A 13,187-nucleotide genomic window follows, 5' to 3' on the forward strand; every position below is an offset into this window, starting at 1 on the left:
AGAATATGCATGCTCATATGTATACCTAGGGGAGTTATTGAAGGCAGACCGGGATCATAGACAGGATATAAGAGAGGGGGACGACGTTAGATCGGAGTGCTTCTGAATATCAACATAGCTATGTGCTCAGGGAATCACGTTAACAAACGGTGCATCTATCACCTGCTGTGATGTATGGCTCAGACACACCGACATATCAAATGAGTGCAGCTAATACTTGGACGAGGAAGACATTGACATATGATCTCTGGATTAATGTATAAGCATCTGCGTGCTGAAGAAGGAAAACGAATGCATGGAAATGTAAAACATTAGAATGATCTGAGATTGAAAACATCGCTAGACCTGCTGCTGGCGGATGGTTCGTAGGGACGCAGTTATGTAGTCCACCAGTAATTTAATTCGTCACGATTCAGAATTTACAATTTCATTTATTACTTGCTCATGCCTCGTTTTTACCGTCTCCTGTGTACACACGCACACAACAAAAGCTGGGCGGTGGCGGCTACGCTGCTGCACGTGGCTGCTGCACTGTGGAGGCAGCAGCGAGGGTCGGTGGATCACCGCACTTCGATGTTGTGAAACTCCCTTGCCGTGGGCGTCGAGGAGGTGCCATGCTCTGGCTATGCCAGGAGAAGGTGGTAAAGGAAGAATGTGGACTGCATGGGATTGATCGTTTGCCCCCTTCGCACGCATGGGCGCCACGGTGGTGAGATGTTAACTACCTCGCCTGGTATACAGGTCATGGATTCGATCCCGACCCAGACGCCTGCTGTATATTTGGAGTTTGCATGTCTCTGTCTCCCCGTGGTCGCGTGGATTTTTTCCGGGTCCTCCGGTTTTTACCTCCGCAGATACAGAATAAACGAGCGTTTTGAGTATTTGACTGCTGTAAATTTCCACAAGATAAGCCACTTCGTTGAGCTATCATTTGAGGCCAGGTCGTTTCTGCAAAAAAGAGCTGTATAGCTGAGTGAGCTTCACGTGGTGAACATTTTTTTATTTGGTTATTCTTCAGGTGCTCCGGTTTCCTCCCACATTAATTGGCCCACACCACCTCAAACTGTAGAGGACCGCAGAGCTTGGGCAATCGTTGGCGCCGACTCGTCACCTGGCTGCTGCCTTCCCGCTCATCTGTGGTTCCTCCTCGCGCCTCCGAGTCGTTGTCCTCTCTGCGAGAGCGAGCGAGTGATGTGCGGTAGCGGCGTGTTGCAAGTTGACATTGTTATTATTGACACACACACTAGAGGACGGATAAGGTGGCGTGACCTCACATGCATGACAACTGACCCATCGCCAGACACCGCTCACCATGCGGGCACTCACCACTCACCAGATATCATTCACCTGGCACACACATGATATACTCATCAACCACCACGCACCACTCACCTGATCCGAACCACACATTCCAGGCATTTGCCATTCACTCGCACACAAACTCACACCATTCTCACCTATTCGTCCATAACATTGACAAAAAACACGTCTCATTCACAATCCTGTATCTGTCTCATCGCATAAAACAAAAAAATCAATGTTTTTTTTTTATCCCATCGGCCCCAAGGTCGTCGTGGAGTGCATAATATCAGCAGTATTAGTTCAATACAAAGCAAGCTATGGGCTCGATTAGACATTCAGCGTCTCATCAGCAGTCAGGCTTGCCCCAACCAACATTGGTGAATCGCAAGATACTAAAGATGCTAATAAGCAAAGACGCCCCACCCCCGATAACTTCAAGATAATGGGTCCGAGTTTTCACGCAAAATGGTATACTGTACTGTAATAGATTCTGATATACAGCACACATTACTCAATTGGGATTATAGATAGCCACCCCTTACTGTGAAAACTGGCAGGACCCTCCTGAAAAAGAGCCACGAGACTCACTCAGTGAGGCAGCGGTGGCCCTGGACCCGCTGTTGCCAGCAATCGGCGCCCCCCAAACCCCAGGGGCAGATCGAGGCTGAGTTTTTTGGTAAACTGGGAAACATTTTGCCCCTATTTTCCGTTTAATGGTTTTTAAAGAGGCATATTTATTCGATTTGTCCGTCTGTCCAATCAATCAATTGTCAGAAATGTTGAGAAATTATTTTTTTTCCTCGAATTTGGCACCCCACTTAACTTGGCTCCCTAGACGACCGCCTAGATAGCCTACATGGACGTGTCGCGCCTGCAGTGAGGCTTTCCTGGGTAAACAAGCCTCATACTGGTAGGAACCTCCTGGTTACACCAGCCCACAGGGGATTATTGTGTCCGTCCATCCGTCGTGCATCAAAAAATAGGAGGGGTGGGGCTGGGTGGAGAGGGGAGGGTGGGGAGGAGCTGAGTGGGGAGGGGCTGAGTGGGGAGGGGAGGGTGGGGAGGGGCTGGATGGGGAGGGTGGGGCTGGGTGGGGAGGGTGGGGAGGGGCTGAGTGGGGAGGGTGGTGAGGGTGGGGCTGGGTGGGGGGTGGGAGGGGTGGGGCTGGGTGGGGAGGGGCTGGTCACCCTGTGGTGCCCTTATAAAACTCAACGTTTAACCTACTCACGCCGGCTTGTGCCCGCCCTCACAGTCGGGCATATTTGCGGAATACACCACGTGGTGCCGCCGTTGACCCTGGCCATTGACCGAGCAACCCAACGTTCCTACCAGCTCCCTCCGCAGGAATGTGTTAATCATCATGATCACACTTGACACCACTCGCTTGTGGCCGTCTGATGCGTATTGTCTCCGCGGCACAGTAGCGTGTTTAGTCCAGCAGGGGGTGCTGCGGCAATGTTGTTGACGCACGTGTTGGCTTCACGTGCTATGAAGAAGAACAATTGACCAAATGTCGCGTATTAAAAAATAAATACTTTTAAGACCACAGTTTTTTATTTACGAATTTTCTCTGAGTAGTCATTGCACTGCAGCACGTGACTTTTTTATTGTATCTAGGTCAAGAGTCATAACATAGGCAATGTGCAATTCCAAAGACCCCCATGGATGATTATGGTGGGTGTTTCAGATTGCCATCAAACACCCTACCTGTGTCACGCACTGGATTCTATTTTTTTTTTTAATCTGAGATAAAATTCATACGTCGTACAAAGTTCACATTTAATACCATAGCCAGCTGGATTAATACGGTCAAAATGAGTTATCTTTCGGCTCTGTACGTTGGCAACTACTCAAATTAATGCTGCCAAAACACACCGGCTTATGTGAGCCGATTCATAATCTGCGCCATAACTCACACACGTGTTTTCCTTGTTGCCTCTCTCTCCAGAGGCTGTCCCCACTCCTTCCCTTGGCCTCGCTCCTCCACCAGCGGGCCCTGTTCAGCTCCATCCACCACATGAACCACAGATGTTTCTTTAATCTAGTTTAGAGGCTATAAGCAGTTGTTATAGGTCATTACCAGTGCCATAGGTTATCGGTTTCTGGTAAAAATCAGCTGGACCTGTAAAATGAAAATTACAGGCAGCCCTCGACTTACGAACACCCGACTTAAGAATACCCGCCTTAGGAACACCCGACTGACGAACACTAGTACTTAAGAATCCGCGAAATTTCGTGAAACTGAACGTTCGTAAATCGAGGGATACCTGTATAGAGTGAGAGACAAGGTAGGGGCGATGAGAAGTTTCCTGTTGCCCGGGAAAGCAAACGCGGTGTGGAAGGCAGGGCATGTGGAAGGAGGGAAGTTGTGAGATGTGATGAGGCTAAGGTTGACTCAACCTCAAATTCTTACCTGGTGCGATGTGTAAATATCGTCACTGGCAAGATAAAGACGGGCGGGCGTGGTGCTGGCCACCCATCCCTCGTGTGCCGTTCAGGCCTTCATAGGTGCTTGCTTATAGCACTTGCCCCAACAGTCTGTTAAGGCTATACGGGTGATCTTTGTCTGTATAATGAATGCCATGGATTTGGGCATAGGCAAAGGAATCTAGCATTTATTATCAATCCATGCACTTCCTCCCACCATTCTCCCTAAAATAAGAATAATTAATGAATATGCACACCGTTAATTACCCACGTGGGGAGCCATATCAGCGCTATAAATCCGTCTTGCAGCTTGTGGACTGTGCAGCGTGGTGTCCCGCACCACAAGGGCCCTGCTTTGCACCACAAACTAACTTTGCTTCTGCCACCAACAAGGTGTAGGGCGTGATGTGCATGTAGGGCGAAGAAGAGTCTGGGGCCAGATACATGGAATGTGGGATGTGGGCAGGAAGAAGGTTGTGTATTGGAGATCCTGGCTCTGAGATAATGTGGAGGTTTGGGTAGGCTGTGTGCGCTGAGTGTTGGGGCGAGTGGTCGGTGGTATGTGGACCGGACAAAGAGGCTGATCGTATGTTGCTAGGTGTGTATGAGGCTGGGTATAGGAGTTGGGGGTGTGCAAGGTGTGTACGAGGATGGGTGTTTGTATTCGAGTTGGGTGTATGGGCTGTAGATTAGACTATCTGGCTGTTTGATTGCTAGGTGGGTATAGGGCTGGCTGTGTGAGGTCTGGGTGAGTGTTTGGGGCTGGCTGTGTGAGTTCTGGGTGAGTGTTTGGGGCTGGCTGTGTGAGTTCTGGATGAGTGTTTGGGGCTGGCTGTGTGAGTTCTGCGTGAGGGTATGGGGCTGGCTGTGTGAGTTCTGGGTGAGTGTTTGGGGCTGGCTGTGTGAGTTCTGGGTGAGGGTTTGGGGCTGGCTGTGTGAGTTCTGGGTGAGTGTTTGGGGCTGGCTGTGTGAGTTATAGGTTAGTGTTTGGGGCTGGCTGGGTGAGTTCTGGGTGAGGGATTGGGGCTGGCCGTGTGAGTTCTGGGTGAGTGTTTGGGGCTGGCTGTGTGAGTTCTGGGTGAGTGTTTGGGGCTGGCTGTGTGAGTTCTGGGGGAGTGTTTGGTGCTGGCTGTGTGAGTTCTGGGTGAGTGTTTGGGGCTGGCTGTGTGAGTTCTGGATGAGTGCTTGGGGCTGGCTGTGTGAGTTTTGGGTGAGTGTTTGGTGCTGGCTGTGTGAGTTCTGGGTGAGTGTTTGGGGCTGGCTGTGTGAGTTCTGCGTGAGGGTTTGGGGCTGGCTGTGTGAGTTCTGGGTGAGTGTTTGGGGCTGGCCGTGTGAGTTCTGGGTGAGTGTTTGCTGCTGGCTGTGTGAGTTCTGCGTGAGGGTTTGGGGCTGGCTGTGTGAGTTCTGGGTGAGTGTTTGGGGCTGGCTGTTTGAGTTCTGGGTGAGCGTTTGGGGCTGACTGTGTGAGTTCTGGGTGAGTGTTTGGGGCTGGCTGTGTGAGTTCTGGGTGATTGTTTGGGGCTGGCTGTGTGAGTGCTGGGTGAGGGTTTGGAGCTGGCTGTGTAAGTTTTGGGTGAGGGTTTGGGGCTGGCTGTGTGAGTTCTGGGTGAGTGTTTGGGGCTGGCTGTGTGAGTGCTGGGTGAGGGCTTGGGGCTGGCTGTGTGAGTGCTGGGTGAGTGTTTGGGGCTGGCTGTGTGAGTTCTGGGTGATGGTTTGGTGCTTGCTGTGTGAGTTCTGGGTGAGGGTTTGGGGCTGGCTGTGTGAGTTCTGGGTGAGTGTTTGTGGGTGGCTGTGTGAGTTCTGGGTGAGTGTTTGGGGGTGGCAGTGAGTTCTGGGTGAGTGTTTGGTGCTGGCCTTGTGAGTTCTGGGTGAGTGTTTGGGGATGGTTGTGTGAGTTCTGGATGAGTGTTTGGGGCAGGCTGTGTGAGTTCTGGGTGAGTGTTTGGGGCTGGCTGTGTGAGTTCTGGGTGAGTGTTTGGGGCTGGCTGTTTGAGTTCTGGGTGAGTGTTTGGGGCTGACTGTGTGAGTTCTGGGTGAGTGTTTGGGGCTGGCTGTGTGAGTTCTGGGTGAGTGTTTGGGGCTGGCTGTGTGAGTGCTGGGTGAGGGTTTGGAGCTGGCTGTGTGAGTTCTGGGTGAGGGTTTGGGGCTGGCTGTGTGAGTTCTGGGTGAGTGTTTGGGGCTGGCTGTGTGAGTTCTGGGTGATGGTTTGGTGCTTGCTGTGTGAGTTCTGGGTGAGGGTTTGCTGCTGGCTGTGTGAGTTCTGGGTGAGTGTTTGGGGCTGACTGTTTGAGTTCTGGGTGAGTGTTTGGGGCTGACTGTGTGAGTTCTGGGTGAGTGTTTGGGGCTGGCTGTGTGAGTTCTGGGTGATTGTTTGGGGCTGGCTGTGTGAGTGCTGGGTGAGGGTTTGGAGCTGGCTGTGTAAGTTTTGGGTGAGGGTTTGGGGCTGGCTGTGTGAGTTCTGGGTGAGTGTTTGGGGCTGGCTGTGTGAGTGCTGGGTGAGGGCTTGGGGCTGGCTGTGTGAGTGCTGGGTGAGGGTTTGGGGCTGGCTGTGTGAGTTCTGGGTGATGGTTTGGTGCTTGCTGTGTGAGTTCTGGGTGAGGGTTTGGGGCTGGCTGTGTGAGTTCTGGGTGAGTGTTTGTGGGTGGCTGTGTGAGTTCTGGGTGAGTGTTTGGGGCTGGCTGTGTGAGTGCTGGGTGAGGGCTTGGGGCTGGCTGTGTGAGTGCTGGGTGAGTGTTTGGGGCTGGCTGTGTGAGTTCTGGGTGATGGTTTGGTGCTTGCTGTGTGAGTTCTGGGTGAGGGTTTGGGGCTGGCTGTGTGAGTTCTGGGTGAGTGTTTGTGGGTGGCTGTGTGAGTTCTGGGTGAGTGTTTGGGGGTGGCAGTGAGTTCTGGGTGAGTGTTTGGTGCTGGCCTTGTGAGTTCTGGGTGAGTGTTTGGGGATGGCTGTGTGAGTTCTGGATGAGTGTTTGGGGCAGGCTGTGTGAGTTCTGGGTGAGTGTTTGGGGCTGGCTGTGTGAGTTCTGGGTGAGTGTTTGGGGCTGGCTGTTTGAGTTCTGGGTGAGTGTTTGGGGCTGACTGTGTGAGTTCTGGGTGAGTGTTTGGGGCTGGCTGTGTGAGTTCTGGGTGAGTGTTTGGGGCTGGCTGTGTGAGTGCTGGGTGAGGGTTTGGAGCTGGCTGTGTGAGTTCTGGGTGAGGGTTTGGGGCTGGCTGTGTGAGTTCTGGGTGAGTGTTTGGGGCTGGCTGTGTGAGTTCTGGGTGATGGTTTGGTGCTTGCTGTGTGAGTTCTGGGTGAGGGTTTGCTGCTGGCTGTGTGAGTTCTGGGTGAGTGTTTGGGGCTGGCTGTTTGAGTTCTGGGTGAGTGTTTGGGGCTGACTGTGTGAGTTCTGGGTGAGTGTTTGGGGCTGGCTGTGTGAGTTCTGGGTGATTGTTTGGGGCTGGCTGTGTGAGTGCTGGGTGAGGGTTTGGAGCTGGCTGTGTAAGTTTTGGGTGAGGGTTTGGGGCTGGCTGTGTGAGTTCTGGGTGAGTGTTTGGGGCTGGCTGTGTGAGTGCTGGGTGAGAGCTTGGGGCTGGCTGTGTGAGTGCTGGGTGAGGGTTTGGGGCTGGCTGTGTGAGTTCTGGGTGATGGTTTGGTGCTTGCTGTGTGAGTTCTGGGTGAGGGTTTGGGGCTGGCTGTGTGAGTTCTGGGTGAGTGTTTGTGGGTGGCTGTGTGAGTTCTGGGTGAGTGTTTGGGGCTGGCTGTGTGAGTGCTGGGTGAGGGCTTGGGGCTGGCTGTGTGAGTGCTGGGTGAGTGTTTGGGGCTGGCTGTGTGAGTTCTGGGTGATGGTTTGGTGCTTGCTGTGTGAGTTCTGGGTGAGGGTTTGGGGCTGGCTGTGTGAGTTCTGGGTGAGTGTTTGTGGGTGGCTGTGTGAGTTCTGGGTGAGTGTTTGGGGGTGGCAGTGAGTTCTGGGTGAGTGTTTGGGGATGGCTGTGTGAGTTCTGGATGAGTGTTTGGGGCTGGCTGTGTGAGTTCTGGGTGAGTGTTTGGGGCTGGCTGTGTGAGTTCTGGGTGAGTGTTTGGGGCTGGCTGTTTGAGTTCTGGGTGAGTGTTTGGGGCTGACTGTGTGAGTTCTGGGTGAGTGTTTGGGGCTGGCTGTGTGAGTTCTGGGTAAGTGTTTGGGGCTGGCTGTGTGAGTGCTGGGTGAGGGTTTGGAGCTGGCTGTGTGAGTTCTGGGTGAGGGTTTGGGGCTGGCTGTGTGAGTTCTGGGTGAGTGTTTGGGGCTGGCTGTGTGAGTGCTGGGTGAGGGCTTGGGGCTGGCTGTGTGAGTGCTGGGTGAGTGTTTGGGGCTGGCTGTGTGAGTTCTGGGTGATGGTTTGGTGCTTGCTGTGTGAGTTCTGGGTGAGGGTTTGGGGCTGGCTGTGTGAGTTCTGGGTGAGTGTTTGTGGGTGGCTGTGTGAGTTCTGGGTGAGTGTTTGGGGGTGACAGTGAGTTCTGGGTGAGTGTTTGGTGCTGGCCTTGTGAGTTCTGGGTGAGTGTTTGGGGCTGGCTGTGTGAGTTCTGCATGAGTGTTGGGGGTGGCTGTGTGAGTTCTGGGTGAGTGTTTGGTGCAGGCCGTATGAGTTCTGGGTCAGTGTTTGGGGCTGGCTGTGTGAGTTCTGGTGGAGTGAAAAAAACCACGCTCAGATCACGACCTTTAAGCCGTGTGAGAAGAAACAAAGCGCCTTGACAAAGGAATGAAATGGCTGAGTGATTAGCTTGTGGCTGGTCACAGAAATGGCTATGTTAAAGTTAAAGCATACACATCCGCAAAGGCACCCCTTGATAAAGGAATTAGCATAGAATTTAGCATTGAAATAGCTAAGTTAAAGTATACACATCCGCAGAGGCACCCCTTGACAAAGGAATTAGCATAGAATTTAGCATTGAAATAGCTGAGTGATTAGCTTGTAACTGGACTCAGAAATAGCTATGTTAAAGTCAGAGCATATACATTCACCGAGGCACCTAGTACAAATCAAACAGGAGAATTTAGCGAAACACAACCATGCTCAGACCGCGGACCTTTAAGCTGTGTGCGAGCAAACAAGGTGTCCTGACAAAGAAATTAGCATAAAAATTAGCATTTGATTGGCCGATTATAGAAAAGAGGTGGTGTACGTGCCGGTGGACTGGCCGTTTGGCGCGTGGGGGGAGTTTACCTATTGATGGTGTGAAAAGGGAATTTATAAGAGCTGCGAAAGTTTGGGGTACCACTACTTGAAAAATATACTGTACCATTGAAGTTACTTTAATGTTTAGTTCGATTTAGAACATCTTTCCAATGGTTGCTTAATTCTCCTGTTTGATTTGTACTAGGTGCCTCGGTGAATGTATATGCTCTGACTTTAACATAGCTATTTCTGCGACCAGTTACAAGCTAATCACTCAGCTATTTCAATGCTAAATTCTATGCTAATTCCTTTGTCAAAAGGTGCCTCTACGGATGTGTATACTTTAACTTAGCTATTTCATTGCTAAATTCTATGCTAATTCCTTTGTCAAGGGGTGCCTTTGCGGATGTGTATGCTTTAACTTTAACATAGTCATTTCTGTCACCAGCCACAAGCTAATCACTCAGCCATTTCAATGCTAAATTATATGCTAATTCCTTTGTCAAGGCGCTTTGTTTCTTCTCACACAGCTTAAAGGTCGTGATCTGAGCGTGGCTTTTTTCACTCCAGCGCTGTCCTCCAGACAGTCTCGTCCCTTCACCTGATGAAGGCCGCTTGTGTTGTGGCCGAAACGTCGTGATTTTTGTTATTTTATTTTTTTACCTACTTGACTTTACCCAATAGAACCAAAGAGTACCCACAGACTCACCACACAGAGACCCACAGACTCACCACACAGAGACCCACAGACTCACCACACAGAGACCCACAGACTCACCACACAGAGACCCACAGACTCACCACACAGAGACCCACAGACTCACCACACAGAGACCCACAGACTCACCACACAGATACCCAGAGACTCACCACACAGAGACCCATAGACTCATCAAACAGAGACACACAGACTCACCACACAGAGACCCACAGACTCACCACACAGAGACCCACAGACTCACCACACAGAGACCCACAGACTCACCACACAGAGACCGATAGACTCACCACACAGAGACCCACAGTCTCACCACAAAGAGACCCACAGACTCACCACACAGAGACCCACAGACTCACCACACAGAGACCTACAGACTCACCACACAGAGTCCCACAGACTCACCACACAGAGACCCATAGACTCATCACACAGAGACCCACAGACTCACCACACAGAGACCCACAGACTCACCACACAGAGACCCACAGACTCACCACACAGATACACACAGACTCACCACACATAGACCCATAGACTCATCACACAGAGACACACAGACTCACCACACAGAGACCCACAGACTAACCACACAGAGACCCACAGACTCACCACACAGAGACCCACAGACTCACCACACAGAGACCCATAGACTCACCACACAGAGACCCACAGACTCACCACACAGAGACCCACAGACTCATCACACAGAGACCCACAGACTCATCACACAGAGACACACAGACTCACCACACAGAGACCCACAGACTCACCACACAGATACCCACAGACTCACCACACAGAGACCCATAGACTCACCACAAACACCCAGAGACTCACCGCACAGAAACCCACAGACTCACCACACACAGACACCCACAGACTCACCACACAGAGACCCACAGACTCACCACACAGAGACCCACAGACTCACCACACACAGACACCCACAGACTCACCACACAGAGACCCACAGACTCACCACACAGAGACCCACTGACTCACCACAGAGACCCACAGACTCTCCACACAGAAACCCACAGACTCATCACACAGAGACCCACAGACTCACCACACAGAGACCCACAGACTCACCACACAGAGACCCACAGTCTCACCACACAGAGACCCACAGACTCACCACACAGAGACCCACAGACTCACCACACAGAGACCCACAGACTCACCACACAGAGACCCACAGACTCACCACACAGAGACCCACAGACTCACCACACAGAGACCCACAGACTCACCACACAGAGACCCACAGACTCACCACACAGAGACCCACAGACTCACCACACAGAGACCCACGGACTCACCACACAGAGAACCACAGACTCACCACACAGAGACCCACAGGCTCACCACACAGAGACCCACAGACTCACCACACAGAGACCCACAGACTCACCACACAGAGACCCACAGACTCACCACACAGAGACCCACAGACTCACCACACAGATACCCAGAGACTCACCACACAGAGACCCATAGACTCATCAAACAGAGACAGACAGACTCACCACACAGAGACCCACAGACTCACCACACAGAGACCCACAGACTCACCACACAGAGACCCACAGACTCACCACACAGAGACCGATAGACTCACCACACAGAGACCCACAGTCTCACCACAAAGAGACCCACAGACTCACCACACAGAGACCCACAGACTCACCACACAGAGACCTACAGACTCACCACACAGAGTCCCACAGACTCACCACACAGAGACCCATAGACTCATCACACAGAGACCCACAGACTTACCACACAGAGACCCACAGACTCACCACACAGAGACCCACGGACTCACCACACAGAGACCCACAGACTCACCACACAGAGACACATAGACTCATCACAAAGAGACCCATAGACTCACCACACAGAGACCCACAGACTCACCACACAGAGACCCACGGACTCACCACACAGAGACCCACAGACTCATCACACAGAGACACATAGACTCATCACAAAGAGACCCATAGACTCACCACACAGAGACCCACTGACTCATCAGAGACCCACAGACTCATCACACAGAGACCCACAGACTCATCACACAGAGACACACAGACTCACCACACAGAGACCCATAGACTCACCACAAACACCCAGAGACTCACCGCACAGAGACCCACAGACTCACCACACACAGACACCAACAGACTCACCACACAGAGACCTACAGACTCACCACACAGACACCCACAGACTCACCACACAGAGATCCATAGACTCACCACACAGAGACCCACAGACTCACCACACGGAGACCCACTGACTCACCACAGAAACCCACAGACTCACCACACAGAGACCCACAGACTCACCACACAGAGACCCACAGACTCATCACACAGAGACACATAGACTCATCACACAGAGACCCATAGACTCACCACACAGAGACCCACAGACTCATCACACAGAAACACATAGACTCATCACAAAGAGACCCATAGACTCACCACACAGAGACCCACAGACTTACCACACGGAGACCCACTGTCTCACCACACAGAGACCCACAGACTCATCACACAGAGACCCACAGACTCATCACACAGAGACACACAGACTCACCACACAGAGACCCACAGACTCATCACACAGAGACACATAGACTCATCACACAGAGACACATAGACTCACCACACAGAGACCCACAGACTCACCACACAGAGACCCACAGACTCACCGCACAGAGACCCACAGACTCACCACACAGACACCCACAGACTCACCGCATAGAGACCCACAGACTCACCACACAGAGACCCATAGACTCACCACACAGAGACCCACAGACTCACCACACAGATAACCACAGACTCATCACACAGTGATACACAGACTCACCACACAGTGATACACAGACTCACCACACAGAGACCCACAGACTCACCACGCAGAGACCCACAGACTCACCACGCAGAGACCCACAGACTCACCACGCAGAGACCCATAGATTCACCACACAGAGACCCACAGACTCACCACACAGAGACCCACAGATTCACCACACAGAGACCCACAGATTCACCACACAGAGACCCACAGACTCACCACACAGAGACCCACAGACTCACCACACAGAGACCCACAGACTCACCACACAGAGACCCACAGACTCACCACACAGAGACCCACAGACTCACCACACAGAGACCCAAAGACTCACCACACAGACACCCACAGACTCACCACACAGAGACCCACAGACTCACCACACAGAGACCCACAGACTCACCACACAGAGACCCACAGACTCACCACACAGAGACCCACAGACTCACCACACAGAGACCCACAGACTCACCACACAGAGACCCACAGACTCATCACACAGAGACCCACAGACTCACCACACAGAGACCCACAGACTCACCACACAGAGACCCACAGACTCACCACACAGAGACCCACAGACTCACCACACAGAGACCCACAGACTCACCACACAGAGACCCACAGACTCACCACACAGAGCCCCGTGTGGGCACCTTCAGGCTGAGTCGACCTTGAGGAGGCCCAGACAGGGTTCAGATTTTCCCGCCACCGCCTCCACTCGTCCCGACCCGGAAGCGGAAGT

The 13,187-nt window shown here is 52.3% G+C and overlaps 1 long non-coding RNA gene across 1 annotated transcript; it reads right to left on the reverse strand.

The window, feature by feature from the left end:
- Window positions 1-411: 411 nt before the first annotated feature.
- On the reverse strand, window positions 412-13,182 carry LOC142905866 (uncharacterized). Its single transcript, XR_012929868.1, has 2 exons — window positions 13,076-13,182; window positions 412-1,172 (listed from the first exon to the last, which is right to left on the reverse strand). It is a non-coding gene; the product is annotated as an uncharacterized LOC142905866 (long non-coding RNA).
- Window positions 13,183-13,187: the final 5 nt, after the last annotated feature.

The sequence above is a fragment of the Petromyzon marinus genome, chromosome 59 (genome assembly GCF_048934315.1).
Source record: "Petromyzon marinus isolate PM22_M1 ecotype Great Lakes invasive population chromosome 59, UKy_Petmar_22M1.pri1.0, whole genome shotgun sequence".
Classification (NCBI taxonomy): domain Eukaryota; kingdom Metazoa; phylum Chordata; class Hyperoartia; order Petromyzontiformes; family Petromyzontidae; genus Petromyzon; species Petromyzon marinus.